Here is a 6,729-nt window from a genome sequence, read left to right on the forward strand (position 1 = left end):
TCCTTCCTTCCTTCCTTCCTTCCTTCCTTCCTAAGGAGGAGGAGGCAGGCACTGTGTGAAGTCGCCAGTGAGTCTGTGGAAAGAGACGGAGGATTTCCCATGGGAAGCCGGGGCGGGGGACACGGACCGATGTCGTGCGAACTTGAAGGTGAAAGATCAAAAAACCCACACACGCCTAGAGCGGCGGGTTGCCCGTTAGGAGTTTGCTTGCCGGGCCCATAACGCAGGGCTCATCGATGAGCCAAACCGTCCGTGATCCTCAAGCAGTCTAGTAGGGTTAGAGAAAGGAGGGGGGCACTCTTTCTGCCCCAGATGAGGCGAGTTTCTCAGACAGCCACCCTGCCCCAACATCTTCCCTCCCTGCCTCCCGGCCCTTGGTGGACTGCGGCCTAAGGGTGGGGGAATTGAAGAAAGCCGTTCAATGGAAAAAAGCCCGAGGCCATGGGAGAGAGCTTCCTGCACTTGAATGAAGCCCTGACGCCAGGCCCATCGGAATGAATGGGCCTGACCTCCCCTCCCCCCTCCCCCCTCCCCCCTCCCAGGCTGGCGACTCGGCAGTGGAAGGCTAGGGGTTTCTTCCGAAATGGTGAACCGGCCCCCTTGTCCACAGGAAAACCACACACGGGTACAGCCTAGGCCGGATCTCAGGGTACAGCCTAGGCCGGATCTCAGGCCAAGTCGTCAGGGTGGCAAGATGATGGCGGATGAGAGGAAACTTGTTCTGGGACCGCACCGCCCCCCCCCATCGCCTCTCTGGCTGAGAAGAGGGCTGGGGAGCGGTGAGGGTCAGGGGGAGAGTGGGGGCGGGGCCGGGACAGGGACCACCGGGCAGTAGGACGGGAGTAGCCCTGAGGCCTGCCTGCCTGCTTCCTTCCCTGCCGGCGCAGGGCTGAGAGAGGCACGGGGCACGCTGGCTCCTGCCCCTTCACTCATTCGGGAAGCCTCCTGTTGTTGCTCCTGAGGTGCCGGCTGCGGTGACAGACAGAGCAAAACTCCTCTCTCTGTCTATTTCTTCAAAGGCCCGAGTCTGAGCTACGACAGATTCCCCTGTGGCTCAACCCGCAACCTCCCATCCTGCCAGACCAGACCCCTTGTCTAAAAACCTCCACTGGAGGAGCTCTTCCACCTGACTCGGAAAGGAAACACCAGCCCCGCCTCAGCCTCACACCCACCACCACCACCACCACCCGCCCCCCCCCCCCCGCCCCACTCTCCTCCGGACCCAGATACCTAACAGAGGGAACAAAAATCCAAAAATCCTGCTGCTCTCCTTCTACCACCTCCACTTCAGAAGAGTCAGTCTCCCCCGAACACCTCAGACTCTGTGACTTCCCGCGGCCTCCCTTTCCCCGTCCCCATTCTCTCCCCGGACGGGCCCCATCTTACACTTGAACGACAGCTCCACCGCTCGGGGCAGCTGGACACGATGTCCCAAAGTGGCCCGGACGGTAGCCTGGTCGATTCCAAAGGACCCACGCACGCAGTCGGCCATAAACGTGGTGTGGAGATCGTGGACGTTTGCGGGCCTCTGATGAAATCGCTGCTCCGGGGACCCCGGCGTCTAGGACCCGTCTTCTCCGTGTTCTTCACACCGTTGCTCCTGGGCCGGTTATTCTCTTCCCTCTCACTGACCTTAACGTTTTGTCTCTGCCATTGAATTTTGACTGTGCGAATGTGACTTGCCGCTGTAGGGCTGCGTGGATCTCTCAGGCATCCTGCTGTGCCGTGCGGGGGGAGGGGGGGGAATCCTTGGTGGGTGGGTCGATAGACGTCCCTTTGGTTGTGCCCTGGAGGGGAGAGACAGAGGGGACGACTCAATCCACCACGAACGCTGATGTCGCTCCCGATAAACCTGTAGCGGTGATTCTAGTTTATGGCCCGTGTCCTGAAAATAACTTCCCGAAGGGCCAGCCCGGCGGCACAGCGGTTAAGTTCGCACGTTCCGTTTTGTCAGCCAGGGGTTCGCAGGTTCGGATCCGGGGTGCGGACGTGGCGCCGCTTGGCGAGCCACGCTGTGGTCAGCGTCCCGCCTATCAAGGGGAGGGGGATGGGCACGGATGTTAGCTCGGGACCACTCTCCCGGGGCAAAAAGAGGAGAATTGGCAGCAGGTGTCAGCTCGGGGCTCGTCTTCCTCGAAAAATAAATTAATTAAATAAATAAAAACAACTTCCCAAACCTCTCTGATAACTTGAAGCTTTGAAGTTTTGCGAGGTGAAATCAGGTGATAAAAAAGTCCACGGACGGGGGCGGCCCCGTGGCCGAGTGGTTAAGTTCACAAGCTCCCCTTCGGCGGCCCAGGGTTTTGCCGGTTCAGATCCCGGGCACGGCACGGACACGGCACCGCTCGTCGGGCCGTGTGGAGGCGGCGTCCCACATGCCACAACTGGAAGGGCCCTCAACTAAGATAGACAACTATGTCATGGGGGGGATTGGGGGAGAAAAATCGGGAGGGGGGAAAAAAAAACAGAAACGGAAGATTGGCAACAGGCGTTAGCTCTGTGAGGGCCGATCTTCCTCACCCAAAAACTAAAGTGAGATGAAATCAAATAAAGCGAAGGAAAAGATAAACCTATGAAATCCCATGTTTCTAAAAGTGGCCAAGTGTTTAGAAATTGGCCAAGCGACGGAATGCTCATGGGAAGGACAGTTCCTAATTGCTGGCTTCTTAGTTTTCACCAAAATTAAGGTTCGTGAGGGTTAAAAAATCTACTTAACAAATGCGATGAAAGCCACTAGGCCGGCCCGGTGGCGCGCTGGTTAAGTGTGCCTGTTCCGCTTCGCCGGCCCGGGGTTTGCCAGTTCGGATCCCGGGGGTGGACGTGGCACCGCTGGGCGAGCCACGTGGTGGTAGGCGTCCCACATATGAAATAGAGGAAGATGGGCACGGAGGTTAGCTCAGGGCCAGCCTTCCTCGGCAAAAAGAGGAGGATTGGCAGCAGTTAGCTCAGGGCTCATCGTCCTCAAAACAAAACAAAACAAAACAAAACAAAAAGCCACTAAAAGTGAATATGGGAAACATCTTTGTGTTCAAGGAAAGTGAGATGGCTGCCTTCAGGCAAGAGGGCCTAAAAAGTAAAGATCGTTTTGTCTGTGAAAAGGTGATCAAAGTTTCATGGGGAAAATAATCTGAGAAAAAGGCCTGTTCGTGGTCAAGTGGCCTAAAATTGGAACGAGTGGACAGATAGAAATGGCGAGCGATAGGATCTATGGGAGTCTATGAGGAAGCCATTGGGTGTCGGCCTAATTCGGCCTGACAGTGTTTTTCGAAAAGGGCCTGACGTGGCCGTCGAGCACAGCATCGCATCCTAGATCCGCTTTACACATTTCCTACGGCAAGAACCAATGCCCTTAAGGGAAAGGAGCAGCTTCCCCGTGCTCGGGCCTTTCCTTAAGGAGAGGCATCTTTCCTTAGGCTAGGAGCGGATGGTTGCGCTCACCTTTGACCATCCGGCTCCCCTGTGACCACCCAGGCCCAGACAACAGACCTGCCACCCAGCAGTGTCTGTCGATCGCTGTGCCGACAGAGCAGTCTCGCGACTATCATCCAAGGGACCTTTCGATCCTATGTGAAACGTCCTCTCTGGGGGTCTAGAAGCACTCTGTACACCCCACTTCCCGGGCACCCTCTCTTCCTTCGGGAAGAAAGGCCCCGGGCCACAGTCCTCACATTTTAGCTCAGAATAAACGCACCCCGATTTTCACGGATAGATTGGTTCCGGATTATTTCCGTCGACAGAATGGAATCAAGTCAATGAGTTTCAAGATCGGAGGGAAGCTGATGCAAAATCAGAATTTGTTTTTCTCACTCCCGAAAGGATACTTTTCTCTAACTTCTAGTCTCCTCCTGATAAAGACATTGGAAAAAGGTTTCTCTTGACCTCTGAGGGAATCGACACCAAAGACAGAGATCCTCCATTTTGTCAGAATGATTTCCTAGGCCTCCAATGGAGGAGGCCTCCCTCGGACGGGAGCTCAGCTTTTGTTTTGCAACAGTTTTCCTCTCTCTGCTTGCCTTTAACATCTCCTTTCCCGTTCTTCTTTTTTGGAAGGGAAATACGTGCACCGCTGGGGAAAAAAAAAAAAAAAGAATTTTCTAAATGACCAAAGAAGATCTACGACTGTTGTTATTTTGGTTTCACGGAGCAGTTCCACGTCCACATTTACTCCATTTTAAACACCCACACACACTCACAGCACGGCGCTGTGAGGATGTCCCGGGGAACTCGATTTGTGGAGGGAATGGCTGTGAGGTCTCTGCCCCCCAACCCCCACCATTTGGGTGCTTCTGCTTGTTGATGAGGACGGGAAGCCCTGCTGAAATCCATATTCTTATCACCACACGTGCATCTGCACCCATGCTCCCCCCCGTGTGTCGTCTTTGGGCTTTGCTGTGGCCCCGTGCGGAGGGAGACCTGTTTTGTGTTGTAAACTTTTCCGCGGCCAAGCGGCTCGGTCCTTTCCTCTACGACTTGTGGGCTCTGTCTGTCCGTCTGCCTTAGAGAGACCCTCTGGGCCGGAAGTGACAGGCTGCACACAATTCCTGACAGACTGCGGACAATTCCTCCGTCGTCACGGTCCTTCTCTGATGACGTGCATGGTTTCGGTTTGACAGCGACCCCCACCCCCCACCCCGCCGTGATTTTCTAAGTCCTCCCGGGAGCCCGGGAAGTGCTCGGGCCGCTCCGGGAAGCGGGGGCCGGCAGCCCCGGCCTGCCCCGTGGCATCTCCGGGGACTTTTCCACCTCTGTCCGCGTCAGCCAGCCGGCAGCCCCGCGCCCGGCCCGGCCCAGAAGTCACGTGGGGAGTCTGTCCCCTTCCTGGCAAGCCCACCCACCCCACCCCCCTCCCCGCCGATTTTCCAACACCTCCTTCTGCGCCCAGGGTTGCCCTGTGCTGCCTGGGAGCTCCGAGGTGGACACCCTGGGGCCTCACGTGGTGACCTCCCGCCCGCCCCAAGCGGGCCCAGAGAGAAAGAGAGAGAGAGAGAGAGACAGAGAGAGACAGAGACAGAGACAGAGACAGAGAGAGACAGAGACAGAGACAGAGACAGAGACAGAGAGAGACCTGACCCGGCGGTGGGCTCAGGCTGTGCACTCTCGCTGGCTGGTGACCCGGTTCCCTCCCGCTGACCCCTCCGCGCCGGTCGTTGGGCGCCATCTGGCGGCCGCTTTTACAGAGTGGCCCTCCTCCGGAGCCCCGGCGACATGAGCAAGGGATGGGACTCGCAGGACGTCTGTGTGGTTTCCAGTGTGGGGCTGTGTGGAACAGAGCTGCTAAGAACATTCATGCCCCGGATTCTGTGTGAATGAACAGGAACGTGGCCGCAGCCCCCACCCCGCCCCCCGCCCCAGCCCCCGGGAGTGGTGGGAGTGGTGCCCTCCAGACCACCCTCGGGTTGGATGCCTCCCTCCCTGGAAGGACTCACGGGACTCCACAAAAGCTGACTTCCTGGAGGTCCAGCGGAGACCCCCAAGGCCCAAGGCCCCCCCCCCCCCCCCACCCACCCACCACAGATCACTGTGGAAGCCTTAACGACCCAAGGCTCCAGCTACATACAGACGCTCTTAGGAGGCAAGATACACCAAAGGCTTATGTAGGTTGCCACTTTCGGTGGTTGTTTCCGCGGCGTGTCAGTTTTGGAACCCGCCACGCCCTTTTTCACAGAGGCCATACCGTTTCCCTTCACCACCAGTGAGGCGTGAGTGACTGACTTGGCTTCTCCGCGACCTGACTAGCAGTTTGATCCTGTTCCGGTATTTGGAAGAAGGCAGTCTCACCCATGTGTCCCCACAATGTCTCCCTCTAATTTTCTCACTTGCTTTTCCAGGGAACAGCTCACATCTTTTCATGCGCTTATCGGTCATCCATGCATACCTCCTCCACCCCAGGTGAAAGTGCCTGCTCTGTCTATTGGTCTTCCATTCTTTTTGTATTTTTCAGTGTTGATTTCCCCCGGGTCTCCACTCCATTGTGGGTTTTGTTTTTTGTTTTTTGTTTTTTGTTTTTTTTTTTTGCTTAAAGATTGTCACCTGAGCTAGGCACTGTTGCGCTGCTTCCTCAGTTTCAGAGGGTACCTTTTTCAGGGTTGCTTTTTGACCGGGTCTCCTCGCCATTGTATTTTTTTATTTTTTTTTTTTTGCTTAAAGATTGCCACCTGAGCTAGCCTCTGTTGCCCATCTTCTTCGGTTTCAGAGGGTAGATTTCTCAGTGTTGCTTTTTCGCCAGCTCTCCACGCCCTTGCGTCTTTTTTTTTTCTGCTTGAAGGCTGCAACCTGAGCTAGCTTCTTTTGCCCATGTTCCTCAGTTTCAGAGGGTGGATTTCTCCGTGTTGCTTTTTCCCCAGGTCTCCACACCCTTGTGTGTTTCTTTGGCTTAACGATTGCCACCTGAGGTAGCCTCTGTTGCCCATCTTCGTCCGTTTCAGAGGGTGGATTTCTCAGTGTTGCCTTTTCGCCAGCTCCCCACGCCCTTGTGTGTTTCTTTTGCTTAAAGATTGTCACCTGAGCTAGGCACTGTTGCCCTGCTTCCTCAGTTTCAGAGGGTACCTTTTTCAGGGTTGCTTTTTCACCGGGTCTCCTCGCCATTGTATTTTTTTATCTTATTTTTTTTGCTTAAAGATTGCCACCTGAGCTAGCCTCTGTTGCGCTTCTTTCTCAGTTCTAGAGGGTAGATTTCTCCGTGTTGCTTTTTCCCCAGGTCTCCACGCACTTCCTTTTATTTTTCCTTAA

General features: G+C 55.6%; 1 long non-coding RNA gene across 1 annotated transcript; it reads right to left on the reverse strand.

The window, feature by feature from the left end:
- Positions 1–1,405: 1,405 nt before the first annotated feature.
- LOC139044035 (uncharacterized) lies at positions 1,406–5,125 on the reverse strand. Its single transcript, XR_011501099.1, has 3 exons — positions 5,066–5,125; positions 3,692–4,066; positions 1,406–1,787 (listed from the first exon to the last, which is right to left on the reverse strand). It is a non-coding gene; the product is annotated as an uncharacterized lncRNA (long non-coding RNA).
- Positions 5,126–6,729: the final 1,604 nt, after the last annotated feature.

This window comes from Equus asinus, unplaced genomic scaffold, assembly GCF_041296235.1.
Source record: "Equus asinus isolate D_3611 breed Donkey unplaced genomic scaffold, EquAss-T2T_v2 contig_534, whole genome shotgun sequence".
NCBI classification, from domain to species: domain Eukaryota; kingdom Metazoa; phylum Chordata; class Mammalia; order Perissodactyla; family Equidae; genus Equus; species Equus asinus.